Source organism: Notothenia rossii (assembly GCF_949606895.1).
Source record: "Notothenia rossii genome assembly, chromosome: 6".
In the NCBI taxonomy this organism is placed as follows: domain Eukaryota; kingdom Metazoa; phylum Chordata; class Actinopteri; order Perciformes; family Nototheniidae; genus Notothenia; species Notothenia rossii.
The window spans coordinates 23,246,652-23,265,159 of NC_136909.1; the positions used below are offsets into that span (position 1 = coordinate 23,246,652).

The following is an 18,508-nucleotide window of genomic DNA, read 5'->3' on the forward strand; positions in this document are numbered from 1 at the left end:
TAAACACTCATGCACACACGCAAACAAACACAAACCTCAGAAATGGGTTCTTTTAATATAGTCTTAATTTATTTTTCAGCTGGGCACATATTAAATTGTGCAGCTGACAAACCAGATGAGATCAAATTGTCTGTTATCTATCTCAGGTAAAGACATACTCTCTGTTGCATTAACAAACAAACATACACAGAGACACAACAATCCTCCTCATCAATCTTCGACCCGTCAATCGTTGGGCAGATGGAGGAGACCTGTGCGCCACCAGTCGATTGATAGTGCTGCTCGGTGATCGATTGGTAAGGTCTGAGCTTTGTTCTCCCCTCTCTCACAACCACCACTAATGAGAGTGGGACGGGAGGAGATGGAGCGAGGGATGAGAGAAAGATGAAAGAAGGAGGGTGAAGAAAGAGAAAGCCTTTGACAGCACCTTCAAATCCTTACTTAGCCCTTATGTTGTTTTTTCATTACGGAAATCTATTTCATCTCAAACTTTTTCACAAACAAGATAGAGACTCAAACATCTCCACTTTAACCAGCAGGGAAAAAAGAATGTGTTTACACTTTTTATGTATACAAACATTTTAATGTTTAATCTCTACCTGTCTTCTAAAATGTTGCCGTATTTAATCAAATGTAAACATAGAATTAGCAGATTGTTGATGTCGCTGCACATTGAGTAACTTGTTGTTCAAGAATGTGTTTGTGTGTGTGTACACGAATGTGTGCTTACACTGCGGAGCGGGAGCTTGTTTCCGCAGGAGAAGGGAAATGAATAATCTTACGCTTTTTGAATCAACTGTATGTATTTAACCCTTTTTCCTCATGTGCAGCTTGAGCTAGGTAATGTAGAGTTTCCTCCACACACACAGGAACCATCTTGTGTACAGTAGGTAACATATGTAACATATAGCCTTGGGCACTTGGGTGCTCGACATGTGGTTCCCTTTGTGCTCCAGCATGCTCTTGGATGCCATGCATAATGGCCCATTATGACTGAACAGGCAGTAACATGGCTTTGAAGCTACAGAATGTTTCATGTAAAACAGCACCATGGGGAAAAGGCTCCATCAGGCCAGATGGGTTCAGAGCACACGGAGTAGCCATTTTGTTTTTTGACTGGCCCTGACCCGGTAAAGTATTCTAAAGATGGAGACGCCTGCATTTTTCTATGTGTGTTTGAGTGTGTGTGAGATTGGAAAAACGTCAAATAGGTGAATGGCTCCCCATCCTGATTCCCTTGTCATGTCCAATCACATGATCCCAAACTCGATTACCTGGGCTCAGACCTCTCGTCTGATGTTGAGACACACATATTGCTGCTGTTAAAACCTCCTTGCAGTGCGATTGGGAGTTTTCTGAGAAACAGGGAGATCAAATAAAAGAGGAGAGCTTCACAGTTAACCGAATCCAACAACAGAACTCCCTCCACTTCCCTTTCAACAACTCCAAGACCCTGTTTCTTCCACTTCACCGTTACTTCTTTCAACCTGACAAAGTGAGCGGATTGAAGCAGACAGGGTGCCTACCATAGTGAATCTATAAGAAGTGTGTGAATATATTATCCGTGCATGTCCTGATTACTGGGCTGCACTTACCTAAGTACACAAACCTTCCTACTCGAAATTAGTGAATTACAGGCTTTTGACTTCATAAAGAAAAACATGTGGTGGTAAGAGATAGCAGCAGGGAGAAAGAGAAGAGCTAATAACACTAAAGAACATATTGTTATGCACTCACGTTGGTCAACTGGAGAGTCAGATAATGGCTTTGTCAAAACGAGCCAAGTGTTAGGCTATTTAGACTTGTTTAGTACTCCATCAACAAGTTCATCTGGTCACCATTAAATCTAATATCCCCGTGTGCTCTGCCTCTCTCCCTCTGCCTTTGATCCTCTATCAGGAGACTGTAAACTCCAGCTACTCCTGGTGGCAAATGGAAATCGTTGGCTACTTTTCAGAAAGAGAAGAGCTTTAAGGGAAACCTTTTAACTATAATCAAAAACAGTTTTGTTCACCTTGTCAGAGATGGAGAGCGCAACTGAACCTGTTTTAGAAGAGAGAGTAAATAAAAGAACAAACAGAAGAGGTGTTTTACTTTTTAATATTGGGTTTCAAAATGATTTGACTGGCAGGGTATGGGACCATAAGACCAGGAAATTGTATATCCTGACTGACAAGGATTTTCTGTCCTAGAAATAGATGAAGCGATATGCAAGAGAAGTTAAGGTGAAAAAGAGATGGAAGAGTGAGAGAAAAAGTGAGCAGAAAATCCCTTTCTGGCAGCAGGAGCTGTGACTGAGTGGTGACTACACACTCACAGGCGGTAATGAGGACACACTCTGCTGCCCGGGCTGGAAATGGCTTTTGAATCTGGCTCTGTCTGTGTGTATGTGTGTTTACACTCCCTCTTTAGTGTGAAAAGAAACAGAGAGACTCAAAGATTGACCTTAAATCCATGATATCATTCACTTTGAGCATGGCACATTTCACCTGTCTTTTACTGAATCTGTCATTTGGGGATAAACTTATGTCATCATGCGAAAAACAGGTGGGGATCGTATTCTAAAGCAACTGTTGCAGTTCATTTAAGCAACTGGGATTTTGGCCAACACATCTTCTTACTAATCAATCACCAAACAACAAATCGATCAATGGATCAATATAAAGTGTCATGAACCATTTAGTCCCTCTAGGAAGCTGGGTCAAATACTGAGCCTGCAAACACTCATGGTAGTTTGCTTTCCAATTCTTTTACTAAGACTTTCTCAAATGTTAGAATGTAAGGGGAAGGCACTACTCATAGCTCTTAGTGAAGAAACAAGGTGACAAATATCGAGCAGAGGTGAATAACCAAGTAAAACCTAAAATCTTCTGTGTTCCATTAACTTCTACATTATCTCTAGACAGAGATTCATAACCTATTACTTTCCCATATCAGGCACAAGCTGTTATCAAAAGCCATAAATAGCGGATTTATCCAGACAGAGGAGCGGCTCTGGGGTAAAGTAACCACATTCTTAACAGAGGGGTCAGGAGTTGGTCAATCCTGTGATGACCGCAACGTGAGAAGAAACCTTCCTTAATCAGGTTATTCCACTATCTCCGTACCTGACCTCAGAGCTTCAGGGGTTAAGCATCTTTTACAGGCTTATTAGATATTCACTTATTACATTCTCCTAAATGATGGTGTGCCATTACTGCTATCTTATTGCTCTGAATCCATCCCCAGGCCTGTCTGCTGTAACCCTATACACCATATTTTAGCCGCTGATGAAGACAGAACGCTTACGAAAGACATGATGGTATATGGTGGTTAAGATTTACTGTGGTGCAGTGTGTGCATGTGTGCAGTGTGTGTGTGTGTGTGTGTGTGTGTGTGTGTGTGTGTGTGTGTGTGTGTGTGTGTGTGTGTGTGTGTGTGTGTGTGTGCGATTATGGCAACAGGGATAATGCAAAAAATGGCTTATTATGGCTGATGTATTCCAGAGAGCACAACTGTCATGTCTAATGTGAAAGACATCCACTGTGCTGCTGCATGCCCAAAACCAAAAGAAACTCACTTTTCATTTCTTGTCTTCCGAATTGGTGTAAGTAGTAACAAGGGATGCAAAAGCTATTTTTTAGGGTGGAAATTACAATCTGTATGTTTTCCTTCCAATTTAGCAAATTGCCTTACCAGTACTGACATGGATTTTTTTGCAAGGAACATGGCCAAGTTAGTTTCCCTTTTGCGGTTTCAAATCCTTTAAAGAAAAGGAAGGGCAATAAGGGTGCAGGACTCAAGTATGTCCAAGCAGGACTGTGCTGATTACCGGCATTTAAACAGCTGACTTACCAAGCTTTCCTAATGCTGATTTAACAAAGATTTTGTGAATTATCAGGAAAAAAAATAGGCTGAATTTCAGGTTTTTCCATTTTTCTTCAATGGATCCAATCCCAAACAAAGAGACACATGATGAAGTGCATGGACAAAAGGTGAATGACCATTCAGATGTTTAAATTGATTATGGTGTATCATTATTGGATCCCTTTTCTGTGAGTAAATATATAAGTATGTACATGTGTGTATGTTCCCATGTGTGTGTGTGTGTAACATGATAATCATTTGTGTACTGGTTTTAACCATGAGCAGCAAAGGGAAAATGCTCCCACAGGATTGTGTTTACATGATTGTACATACACATGCATGAGCACATATGCACACCACACATGAGTGTAAAAAACTGTCAGGAGACCTCAATGAGCACCATGTGGATGTCACTTACCTCCTTTGATGCCTATCTGACCTGGCCCAGCATTGGCCCCATGGTATGATTGATTAAACACACTATGCTCACCTTCAAAGCCCCCAGCCAAACTGACTAGGGTCAAGCAGAGTACCAGAAATAATTCAGTAAACAACACACCAAATAAAGCTTTTGAATCACACACGCAAGGAGAAGAGAGAGGGACTGTTTTGTTGGCTGGGAATTAACCAATTAAAAGCTGTGAGAACTAGAGGGAACTTGAGAAGGCATGCCGACAATCCCTCGATTGAGAGGAGAGACAACCCTGCTGGGCTGTGGACATGAACATGAACTTGATGTGACAAAAACTGGGCCGCTTCTTCCAAGGCAAAGAAACATTATTCAGAAAGAAATAGAAAGAAAGAGAAAAGCGAATAAGAGAGAAGGAACAAAATGAGAGAGGCAGACATTCAACGAGGTGACGTTCTTTGCCCTGACATTTTGGGCCAACGCAATCAAAGGCCGGGGGAACTGAAATGAGCCAGGCTCCACAGAGAGACACTGGAGAGAGGAGGAACAGATTGAGTGGGACACAAGAAGGAGGGAGAGCACTTTATGGTGGGACATGCTCGATCTGGGAAATTAATTAGCCAGAGGGCAGGGAGAAGGCAGTGTGCCTCCTTCTGTGTGTGTGTGTGTGTGTGTGTGTGTGTGTGTGTGTGTGTGTGTGTGTGTGTGTGTGTGTGTGTGTGTGTGTGTGTGTGTGTGTGTGTGTGTGTGTGTGTGTGAGAGAGGGCATGGGCATTTTCCCAATCAGTCTCTGATCTGATGTAAACCAGCTGACACATAACATTTGTGGCAGTGTGTGCTCGTATGGTTTTATGTGTTTCTGCGAGTGTGTGTCTGTGTGTTTCAGGCAGAGAGAGAGAGAGAGAAACAGAAGCAATCAGCAGACCCAGACATGTTTAAGTGGTGAGGTAAAGGCAGTACAAGTCAAAAGTGACTCTTAAGTTTCATGGTGCACACACACACACACACACACACACACACACACACACACACACACACACACACACACACACACACACACACACACACACACACACACACACACACACACACACACACACACACACACACACACACACACACACACACACACACACACACACACACACACACACACACACACACACACACACACACACACACACACACAGAGAGTTTTAGTAGTTGATGTGTGATAACCTTGTGGAGAGGATGTGAAGTTTGGAGAGGAAGATTGGAAAGGTGAGTGAGTGGCAGCGAAAGGGAGAGATAGAGGGGAAGAGTGATGGGCAAGGACAGATAGACAGAGTAAAGGCGCGATAAGGAGAGATGGAGCTATCACAGGGGTGACCTACAACAGCCTTTCCTTCACCACTGAATACAACCACTCGTCACCCATTCACACACACATTCACAGGTCAACAAGACACTTAACAGGTCGGCATTATTCATCAGGACTCAATTAGGTTGAACACACTGTGGTCTACACCAAGAGCAAAGGATAGGATGCACTCACAGTTGAAATACTTTTAAGAACTTGGAAACTCTTTCTATTTATTATATGTGCACCTCACAATTTGTGCCCCAATGCCTTGGGAAAACCCCTCTATACTCCGTCACTTCAGTCAGCCTTGTCCTCTCTTAATATGTCTCTGTGTCGCTATCTTTCTATGTCTTATGCTTTGTATTTTTTTTACACTCATCACTTGTGTTACCAATTGTTCATACCTCATTGATTTGTATTGTAAACAACATCATCTCATAAATAAAATGTATGTGTATAATCTATGTGGAAATAGTGTGTTTTATATCTTCATCTTTCTTCTTCAATACAAGCAACTAATCAAAACACACACACAAACACACACACACATAAACTAAGTTCCCATTGGCATCAGCAGTAAAACCAAGATATCAAGCTCTATTTCAAACCAACAGCACCTCTGCACCTCTCCTTTGACGATATTAATCTCCACAACTTTTCTCTCTCTCTTTCTCCCTTTGTCTCTTTCTCCATTGCTCTCCCTCTTTCTCTATTTTGGATTGTGTATAACAGGAAACAGCTCTCGAATTCTGACACCCCAGACGGAGGGGCATAAAGCTTAACAACCTCAATTTAAAATGAGAAGACGAGAGAGGAGAGGAAGTGAAGAGGCGGAAAGAGGACGAAAATGAAGACAGACAACATTCTGGTGAACTGCATGTTGCATGCGTCTGACTAAAATTAACGTAGCGTAGCAATAGTTATGGCTTTGGTTATGGATTATGGCTAATCCTCTAGCATAGGGAGCAGGTCTTAAAGGTAATTACACGCTACTATTGGATCCAGAGTCGAGAAATGGGCCTCTCTTACATTGCGCTTATTACGATCCAGAAGAAAACTGGCTGCTCTTACATGTTATAACCTTTCGTTATTACACACAGGCTGAACAGAGTACAGGTTAACACACCATGGCATTCTCTGCCAATCTTAATACTATTTAAACCTGTCCGAAGGGTTACAAAGTGTTGTTGCTGGGATATCAGCTGTTCTTTTAGTTTGTTATGGAAAAAGTCAAAACACGGATTAAGGATACAAAAACACTCTTTGTTTAGTTCTGTAATCATTGGGACTAGGAATTCATTTAGTCATCAAAAGAAAAGCAAAATAGCTTGCCGTTGACCCACTTAGGGTAATTAGCAGCTCCACTCAGTTCTTGAATCGTACCAACACTGAAAGACAGGAAGATATTTAAAGGCATAAGCCATACCCTCACATTTTGTTGACCCTTTCCTCCTCGAAATGCCCCCCTGACTCCGTCTAACACACGCAGTCAGCATTCCAAGTGCCACTAAGTCTGTTTCGATGCCTTATCTCGAGCCTTTAACAGTCCACTCTGTCCGCTGTAACCCTGCGGGAATCATTAACCAGACACACACTTCCTCGACCACTGAGAAAATCCTCCAAATGTTTGTGTGTGTTGCATGTTCATGTGTGTGTGTGTGTGTGTGTGTGTGTGTGTGTGTGTGTTTCTCTGTGTGTGAATTAGGGTCTACTTAGCCCCCGAAACAACCATAAAACAAATGACCCGATACCAATTAGTTCAAAACAATTAGGTTAGTAGACCGGTAATAGCAGGCGGACCCACCCAAGGAAAAGCTTAGGTTATGCCTGTTTCTTTCCTCAAGCCTAACACCAATAAAAACAGTCACAAACAATCTAACCTTGACAATACAGGAATTAATAATGTGTGCAGCACTGGGACTACTTAACATGGTGTCGAATAAGTGCTAAAGGAAATAGAAACAATAGTCAGAACATGCAATGTCTTGTACATTTTGCTTTTGAGCACTACATTATATTTAATGTACTAACTAACTGATACGTTTAACTGTAATCTAAACTTTTATTTGACCAATCAAAGCTATATTTAAGGTTAACCTCAAATCAATACAAAGACCTTAAAAAGTAAAGCACATCTAAAATCTCAACATGCAAAAGTCAAACAAATGTTTTAACTTAGCAGAGTAGCATTTGAATTGCTTAATAAGATGAGAAGAGGAGATACAACTCGACTCCACTTCGAGCGATAGAATTACTAACAAAGCACTTATATACTAATAAAGGACTAGCTTATCTAAAGCCAGTTGAGTAGCACTTGAAATGTTTTAGCTCTATGAAACCTGATGTACTTATATGATTCTATTTTCTTCAAGTTTGTATTTTGTTGGTCGAACGCACTTATTGTAAGTCGCTTTGGATAAAAGCGTCAGCTAAATGCAATGTAATGTAATGTAATGTAATACAATTATTATCTCAAGTAAAATAGTGTCATTTGTAACTGAAAAGAACATTTTCAAAATGCTCTCTCCTTTTCTTATCATTCTCCATGTGTCCCACTTTAGTCTCCTTTATACAAACTCCCTAATGGCTCATGAGTCAGTAACAGCACGTCGTCAGGTCTCACCAAAAGCTCTTTAGCAAAGTTTAAAGCTCCCGTGATGTTTTCTGATCGATACCTGGCCATAACTCAAATCTCACGTCAAGTGCCATTACTGTATGGACTGCACACTCTCAACCGACGTGCACCAACGCACACACACATAACCACATGTACATTTTCATGAGCTTGGACAGTGTTTTTGATCAATACCTGGCTATAGATCAAACACCTTTTTCAGTTTATGGCTAACCTTTCCCAAGGCTCATTTCAGACGCACACAGAGTAACTCATGTCTTATTCGAGACTGCTGCTTTGACTGCGTCTATGAAATTGATAAGTGCTCCTAAATGCAAAATGACAGTTTAAGAACCTTGTTTTTGTGCCGCAGCATAGTCAGAATGACTCATAAAAACACAAAGCACTTTTCTTTAGAAGGTAACTCCATAGTCAGTGCCAAAGAATGAAATACACAAGGCCAAATGTGCAGCTAAAGACTTGAAACTGCTTGAGAATTCTTCTTTGGAGGGTTATTAGTCCAAATATAACAAGGGGAACGGCATTGCTTGGAAACTATTTCCCCCCTTATACATTTCATTATATGTGGAATTGAGGAAAAAGATGAGTTGGTTTCCCCATAAATATTTAATCTACCTGAATATTACTGACTTAGAACATTCTCCTAAATGTTTAGGCTCCACTGACACAACATTTTTATTTTGCTGGAAATACAATCAGCCATGAATGCGCTTGAGGAAAACTTAAAGGGGACATATCATGCAAAATGCACTTTTTTACGTCTTTTATACATGAATATGTGTCCCTGGTGTGTCAGGGAACTCACCAAGTGTCAGTGTCTCTTTTCCTCCATACCCAAATCTCTAAAAACGGGGCTGCAACGGAGCTGATTATTATTTGAATGTTTCTGACGTCAGAAAAGGGGTGCTCCGCCTATATGGGCAACTCTCCACCTATCAGGGGAATAAGAGACCGCTCGAAAGCGCTGGCGACGCTGTAGTACATATGCCAGGCCTGTGAGTGGCGCTGTAGTCTGCCTCAAAAGCAGAATCAGCTCTTGCAAAAACAGGGCTGGAAAAGAGCAAATAGAGCGAAATGAGGCATGGCTAAAAAGCATGATCTGTTTGGTATTTTGAAAAAAAAAACTTCACAGACATGTTTTATATAGGTATGGCCCTACAATATATGTTTCAAATATAGCATGATAGGTCCACTTTTAAACAAATGAAATAACCATGCAGAGAAAAATATCTTTACTTCGTTATTTGTTTATAATCTAAAAGTTTGGCTGAGCAAGCAGACGGGGGCCTACATTTCTAGCTGTGTGCTTGTCGTTGCTTCAAACATGTGGGCCATTGTATTGTGTGCCAAGAAATCACAGCTTCTCAATCCCACACACTTATTTACTATCAAGCTTCTCATCTACTGTTATCCTGAATATGCCCAGCATGCACGTCTCAATTTCTCCAGGTCTCAATGTCCTCATCATTTATCCTTTTTGCTTCTTTCCTCATCATCTCATCTCTTCTCATATTGTCCTTTCTCTCATCCTGTTTCCTCCCCCTCCTCGTTTCCTCCTGTGCCTGTGTCTTTCTTCCTCTCTCTAATGTTTGCTATCCCCTCAGCCTCCCCCCCTCTGTTTTTATCCTCCTGCCGATCCTCTCTAAAGGATGTTCCTGTGTTCAGGGTCACAGTCACCCCCTCAGTAGCTCTATTGACCTTTAAACTCTTTACTACTGGGGTCAGCGCCTGTCGCCATGGTGTTTAACATCCCTGTGGGAGGCCCTCCATGTACATGGGATAGATCCAATTCAAACATGCATATTCACATTATGGCATGCAACATTGACCTTTTACATCCACTTCTTCTCTTTCTCTCAGGTTACAAGCCTTGATGACAGACAACAGTCAGAGGAGCCAACAAGCCTCCCCCGCTGTTTGCTTCAACATCTTTTACTCATTCCTTTATCCAACATCCTTCCAAGAAAGTTGTATTATTGCCCTTCCTCCCTGTCTCCCTGCGGTCTAAACAGGTATCTTTCTCTTTGGATATTCACATCCAAGACTGTCGACTGCAGGCTATTGGGTTACACAACCAAGATAGAAAGACATCCCACAATGGCAATTATCCCGTGTAGCGATGGCTGTAACTTGTGCCTGGGAACCAAAGAAGAACATTTATGAAAACAGCTTCCTGCTGATATGAAGAGCTCAGTGGCAGCATAGAGCAAACAGGCCAATTTCAGGTTTCTGCAGCTTTCCTCTCAGTTCATGTTCAACCATTTACAATGTAATTAAGGATTAAGCACTAATTGCAAAGCTGTGCAACTTTGTCAATACCACACTTTAAGCTTTTGTATATAAAGGGAGTTTACATTTTTAAACAAGCAACTTGTAAACAAATGTGTTGGGTTATAAAGAGTCTAAAGTGGGTCACCTTTTTTCGTTTTAAAAGTATTTTTGTGTAGTCTGTGTGATGCCGTCCGACAGCAGAAATATGATTCAGATGTAATCAGCGCAGCTGGCTTCAGATTTTGCCTGACACTCGCTTGATCACATCACATGATTGTTTTTGGCCGGACAAGACAATGTGCTGCTTTGAGTATGTCATTATGTGCACTTAAAGTGTCTGTCTGTCTGTCTGTCTGTCTGTCTGTCTGTCTGTCTGTCTGTCTGTCTGTCTGTCTGTCTGTCTGTCTGTCTGTCTGTCTGTCTGTCTGTCTGTCTGTCTGTATATATGTGTCTGTCTGTCTGTGTGTATGGTGTCCCTACTTAATTTTGAGGGGTGTCAGTCTGTGTTTGCACATGTCTCTCAGAGTGTGTGCATGTGTCACAGGGAGAGGGGGAGGCCGCACACTCAATAGTCAAAGATACAAGTCCTGCACCCCTCCTCCATAAATTACCAGCTCATTACAGTAATGCAGCCCATTTAGCAGAGAGGGGGGAGGAGAGAGGGAGATGTAAGAAAGGATTGCAGAAAAAAAGTGTTTGGGGGTAGCAGGATGCATATTGGATGTAGCAGATAAAGCATAAATGTCAAGAAAGAAAATGTGGTGAGGACATGGGTAGGAAGAGGGACCGAGAAATGAGGAGGGATGAAATAGAAGGAGAAGAAAGTAAGGTACGGAAAAAGAAGGGGAGGAGGAAAGAAAGGCTGAGGATTTGCTGTGATGTGTTTAAGGAGCTTTTCAATCTCAACAGAAGTGCTTTTCATTAGGTTAAAATCTATCATCTGTGCTGCTGCTGGAAAAAAACAATGAGGAAATATTAATATAGATAGTGGCTACAGTAGGAGACAGAGATATAGACCCAGACGGTGCGAGGGAGTGGAGGATTGAGAGGGGGGGTGTGGTTGGGGGGGGGGGGGGGGAGAATGGGATGAGATGTAACAGTTGTAATTGAATAGTGAACTAGAGAGGGCCTGAGTGCAAGCACTGATTAATACAATTCAAATTGATTGTCTCCTAGTAGCTGAGAGAACATCTCATTCTGACTTTCATATTTGAATGTTCAGCATGTTCTCTATGTGCATGAGTGTGTGTGAGTGTGTTACAGAGAGCATTACTGAGGGGTAGGGAGATAGAGAGTGCCCTCTAGTGCTTTGCTGCTCCTTTTACCCCACCCTTATTCTGTGATATTGGAATCTTTTGTGTTTTTTGTCAAGTAAGTAGCAAGAACTCCTTGTGCTTCATTATATCCCCAGGGGTTATCTTCACAGTCAGCATCAATGGTTACATTCTCCTTACAGGAAAAACCTTTTTCTATTTCCAGTATTACAAATATTTGTACAGACTTGAAAAATAAGCCACACTAGACATCAGATCACAGTCAACATTAAGTTTTAATACGGTTTTTCTCTGGGTTTTTTTGTACATTAGCTGTGTTTTTACCGTTTTACTGTTTGCTCTGCTTACCGTCAACCTGGAAGAAATGCACATCCCCACAGGGAGAATACTCTCCCCAAAAAACATTTTATAATCTTTATTGTCAGATCAATTGCTTTTTATTTGGCAACTGTTTGGTGGATAGAGTAGCAGTTAATATCAGGCAGCAATTGACACTGCAAACAACCACCCAGTTAGAGCTGTTAAGAATTCTAATAGCATCCGGCACTTACAATGGCAGGGTTAAATGCTACAGTGTACGTAGACAGTAATAAATGTGTTTTCCATTCACACCATTTTCCTCCTAACTTTATCTCTTTGCCTATTTTATAAATTACTAAGACAGCGCCAGAGAATCAGTATATATCAGACAAATGAGAGTGAAGATGGCTAAGGGGGAAGAGCCGAGCTCCATTTGCACCTCAGGAGTAACGGAGAAGGATTTATAGTTTGGGTGTGAAACAATCATTCACATTAGTGAGTCAGGCCCTGCGTTCAATTAGCAGTAGCTTGTGTCTCACACTAATTCCCTCCGCCTGTGAGCCAGAAAATCCTGTCAGCGATGTGAACACAGAAAGCTCAAGCTTTCCTAATAAGACCCCCCACAATTATCGCTGTTCTGCCTGCCAACAGTGGGCAGCCATTAGGATGCCTACCTGCACCACACTATTCAGAAACTTAGGCACGCTCTGCCAAAATACCTCAGGAAAAGGTGTTTTGTGAAAAGAGAAAAAAAGAATATAAAAGTGTAATAAGAGAAGCCGGAAGAAACACAGAACATCTCTGATCCTTCGGTGGTTTGAAAGATTTCCCCCTCCTCCTCTGTCTCCCTCTGTCTGTCAGTCCATTTTGTTTTTATTAAGGGCCCATCTGTAAACTCTGATACTATCTTTGTCACATTAAAAAGAAAATGTGTCACTACTGTTCTAACTCATACGATCTTGATAGCTCATTAGCCTCGGGGAGACAATTACATAGGGCTCTATGTTGTCTCAATTGTATTTATTTCATGTGATTCATGAGATGTGACCAAGTAAGTGCACCTAATGATGTTTGGTGTTTTTAATTCAGTGGTAAATAAACAACGGGGATCTTGGCCATCAGGTGACCAGATGAGGTACCTATCATTTCATTTGAATTAAATAACGATTTATAAAATGGCAAAATTATTTTTGTTTTGAATGAACTAACACAATCTATTATGCCTGTGGGACTTTATAAACTTAGTTCTGAGTCTTCCATAGTGAAGTACTAGAGCAGGGGTGTCCAAAAATGTTTCGCCGAGGGGCCACATACAGAAAAATATACGAAGGGCTGGGCCACTCACTAGAGGTGTTTGAATATGCTTTAAGCAAAACAACAGCCTACATCCCAGCTCTCCAGAGGGTTTCATTTATTTTGTTAGCAGCTCATTCCTTAAAACAGGAGCTTATCATAAGAGGAAATAGGAAGGGTTTATTTCAAGCGTGTTTTGAGAATAAGTTATTGGGCTTTTTTCTTATCAACTTAGATTTGATAGAAAACATTTTCAACTTGAATTGACTGAATGGTTTGAAAAGTGGGCTTCTTAACACATGAATACTGTGTGATATCTGCTTTCATCTATATTTAACAAGTACAATACGAGACAAGCACAAGTTTCATTTGTGGGCCATACTCCATTATACTTTTTGAATTTGCTAAGGGCTGATTCAAAATGGCATGGGCCAAATGGCATTTGGCCCCTGGGCCGTAGTTTGGACACCCCTGTAGTAGAGGGTTGGCCAGGAGGTCTATTGCAGTGACAACAAAAGCAGTGTTCAGTACTGTGTACCATCAGAAGCATCATAAAGAGATGAAAGTATCCTAACTTTACTTCAAAATATTTCATATATGCTCTCTTTGACATGAAGTCTGATTAAATGTTATGTGTGCAAGTACACTTCTCTTTCGTTAATTAAGGCCTTGAATTGATACAGTAGAACAACATGTATTTCATGCTTGTCCTATTTATGTTTCCCTCGCCAACATAAACACTAAAACACACATCCCTAGCTCTCTGCCATCACAAACAAGATGCAATTAAGCTCTCATTTATAAACGACGGAAAGGGTCAGGTGGAGGAACAAAGACAGAAAGGCCGGGGGCAATCACTGAATTGTAGCCGCTTCAGAAGAGGGTGTGCTGAAAGCAGTCTGTTGTGCCAGACAACAGGAACCTATTATTCCAAGAGGCCGGCTACACTTCAGAATGTCTTTGTTTGCCTTTGCTGAAGAGCACTTCCTGCTTCTTATTTGAAAAATGTAATCATTATTATCATAATTACTATGAACTGAATTAGAAAATACCCCACAAACCACACATAAAGAAATCCATCTTAAAAGTTTTTTACACAACGTTTTTCTTAAACCCTGCAGACAATCATGAATAGCTACTGTACATGTCAAATACAGTGGGGCAAAAAAGTATTTGGTCAGCCACCAATTGTGCAAGTTCTCCCACTTAAAAAGATGAGAGAGGCCTGTAATTTTCATCCTAGGTATACCTCAACTATGAGAGACCAAATGAGAAGAAAAAAAATCCAGAAAATCACATTGTCTGATTTTTAAAGAATTTATTTGCAAATTATGGTGGAAAATAAGTATTCGGTCAATAAGAAAAGTTCATCTCAATACTTTGTTTGATACCCTTTGTTGGCAATGACAGAGGTTAAAAGTTTTCTGTAAGTCTTCACAAGGTTTTCACACACTGTTGCTGGTATTTTGGCCCATTCCTCCATGCAGATCTCCTCTAGAGCAGTGATGTTTTGGGGCTGTCGCTGGGCAACACGGACTTTCAACTCCCTCCAAAGATTCTCTATGGGGTTGAGATCTGGAGACTGGCTAGGCCACTCCAGGACCTTGAAATGCTTCTTATGAAGCCACTCCTTCGTTGCCCGGGCGGTGTGTTTGGGATCATTGTCATGCCGAAAGACCCAGCCACGTTTCATCTTCAATGACCTTGCTGATGGAAGGAGGTTGTCACTCAAAATCTCACGATACATGGCCCCATTCATTCTTTCCTTTACACGGATCAGTCGTCCTGGTCCCTTTGCAGAAAAACAGCCCCAAAGCATGATGTTTCCACCCCCATGTTTCACAGTAGGTATGGTGTTCTTTGGATGCAACTCAGCATTCTTTCTCCTCCAAACACGTCTAGTTGAGTTTTTACCAAAAAGTTCTATTTTGGTTTCATCTGACCATATGACATTCTCCCAATCCTCTTCTGGATCATCTAAATGCTCTCTAGCAAACTTCAGACGGGCCTGGACATGTACTGGCTTAAGCAGGGCGACACGTCTGGCACTGCAGGATTTGAGTCCCTGGCGGCGTAGTGTGTTACTGATGGTAGCCTTTGTTACTTTGGTCCCAGCTCTCTGCAGGTCATTGACTAGGTCCCCTGTGTGGTTCTGGGATTTTTGCTCACCGTTCTTGTGATCATTTTGACCCCATGGGGTGAGATCTTGCGTGGAGCCCCAGATCGAGGGAGATTATCAGTGGTCTTGTATGTCTTCCATTTTCTAATAATTACTCCCACAGTTGATTTCTTCACACCAAGCTGCTTACCTATTGCAGATTCAGTCTTCCCAGCCTGGTGCAGGTCTACAATTTTGTTTCTGGTGTCCTTTGACAGCTCTTTGGTCTTGTCCATAGTGGAGTTTGGAGTGTGACTGTTTGAGGTTGTGGACAGGTGTCTTTTATACTGATAACGAGTTCAAACAGGTGCCCTTACTACAGTTAACAAGTGGAGGACAGAGGAGGCTCTTAAAGAAGAAGTTAGAGGTCTGTGAGAGCCAGACATCTTGTTTGTTTGTAGGTGACCAAATACTTATTTTACAGAGGAATTTACCAATTAATTCATTAAAAATCCTACAATGTGATTTCCTGGATTCTTTCCCCCCATTCTGTCTCTCATAGTTGAAGTGTACCTAGGATGAAAATTACAGGCCTCTCTCATCTTTTTAAGTGGGAGAACTTGCACAATTGGTGGCTGACTAAATACTTTTTTGCCCCACTGTATATGACAATGTTTGCGGGTTAGGTGTCAAGTACGTACAAACTGTGATAGTGTTCAACGTGTTGATCCGGGCAGTGGATCAAACACTTCATATATTATGGAGAAACATAGGAGAGGCAAAGGTTCCATACACATGAATGATTTAGAGACCACATTTCTGTACAGGATGTTTAAAATAAGTGTGTGTGTGTGTGTGTGTGTGTGTGTGTGTGTGTGTGTGTGTGTGTGTGTGTGTGTGTGTGTGTGTGTGTGTGTGTGTGTGTGTGTGTGTGGAAAAAAGACAAAGAAATAAGAACCCAGCTCTCAGTGCAGTAACTCACTGAGAAACCTACAAAAAAATCAAAGTCTAGACAAACTGTAGGCAACAACAAATCTAAGCATCTACATGTCTTTGGGGTTGTCTGTACTGAGTCACTGTTTATTCCTTTTTTATACTGAAATCAGCCAACGTACTTCCAAATATGGTGTGTGCAGTGACTGGTTTGATGGTCTAACTGCCAAACATTTTGTATGTTTAAAAACGGATAAATCTTGTTCTTTATTGAAAACACCCTCCCTCACTGCCCCTCAACCACAACAATTCCCACCTTACAATGAACTACTTAACTCCTGAAGCTCAGAAGAAATATCAGCTAATGTGATGTGTACTTAGGACCAGTCGGCACTGTTGGATGGACTGCTGCTCAACAGAACATTATGGCCAATTACCCTGCATGACACTAATGGCCCACATTAACTGGCTGTATTATGTGAGTGGGAAGTGGATTATTTAGTAAAACAATGATTTCTATCCATCTGGAGTTGCGTTGCATAGACGCAGGCATTTTGGAGAAAAGGTACACTGAACCCGGCTTAGGCAAGATTGAATCATTCATCAAACTGGAGTTGTAGATATTTAAAACCGAATTCTGCTCACATTTTTGCAGCATCAGGCCTCAGTGCCCCAACAAGCAGGAGAGAAGATTTTCTGTTCAGTTCCACAACATGCTGAAATATTCAACCAACAACCTTGTGTTGTTCGCATTGTATTTCTATAACTTTACTTTGAGTTATGCAGTGCAATCTTTGTAGTAGGGATGAAAACACATGATCATTTAAACTATTCTTCAACATGATATTATAAATCAATTCTCCTAATTAGAATTTTTTTAATGCACTATGTTGAACTGTACAGTGTCATTTTTTTGTGTAGAACTGTCACATTATTGCTTTAGATTGCCAGTAAATTGCAAATGAGTGTAATGACTTATCTATTTGAGTCCAACAACAATGTGAGTATTCAATCTGTCTTTATTAATTAAACAGTAACTTGCAATGGACTGACAAAAGTGTAATACATTCATTGATTGAAATTAGTCTAAAAGTCAAATGGTATACAATTGGACTATTCAAGGTTATTGGTCCACAAATAGTTTGTTCTCGATTGAGATGGTTTAATTCATGTTTTTCTCTCTCAGGACATTGTAGTGCATTGTAGTGACTGGAATGTAATATTAGGGTATTCACTTTGAGTTATATATTTCCCTTATTAAGTGATAACATTAAAATGACCACTGCAGTGCTGTTTTGCATATGAAAAGACAACACCAGACAATCTTTTCCATTAATTACATGTTTGAAGTTATTTATTTTGTCTAAGAAAGAGTTGTAGGTTGTACAGATTGTAAAGCCTCGAGTCAAATTTGTGATTTTAGATATTGAGCTGTAGAAAATAACATTTAACTCATTATAAGCATTGTTTAGCTAGTCGATAAATGTCTTACTTTCATTTGTACCCTTCATACTTGTTGTTGAAGCATTTTAGCAAAAGCAGCACACAGTAAGAATAGCTATTATGTATTTGTTTGCTTAACGAAAAAATATTGTTTGTAGATGCAACATCACAGCTTATGCCTGTTTCTGCGTAAACACAAACCCAAGTGTGCGACCAGCCAATAGCACCTACACATACACACCTACTGTTCACCCTCGGCATCTCCCTTCACAATCACCTCCACTGCAATTAATCAAAGCTTGTTCTTTTTCTTCCACGAGTTAAGCCTGTCACACTTACCTCTCACTCTTTCATCATCCCTTGCTTCTTAAAGAGCCATGTGGAGGACAATATGAGCCCTGCGGGGGCGGCAATATGACACAACGCCGACAGAAAGTAGGGGCCGTGGTTTAAATCATACTGACATGCAGATTTATCACTGTTTAACTTGTCCAAAGTGTCTACTCTAGTTGGTGCAGATCTGACTGTGTGAGCTAGTTGGCTCTCCTCAGGGAGGCTCAGAGTCCCAGCCTGGCTTAGTTCAGTTCTGCTCAACACATAGTATCTTTATACACTTCTACAACGTGGACAGACAGAGAAAGTTCAATTTACAAAAAAGTATTTT

General features: G+C 41.0%; 1 protein-coding gene across 1 annotated transcript in view; it reads right to left on the minus strand.

Moving 5' to 3' along the window:
* Positions 1-18,508, minus strand: part of fbxl17 (F-box and leucine-rich repeat protein 17) — a 206,216-nt gene that overhangs the window by 17,348 nt on the left and 170,360 nt on the right. The gene's annotated exons all lie outside the window — the stretch shown is intronic.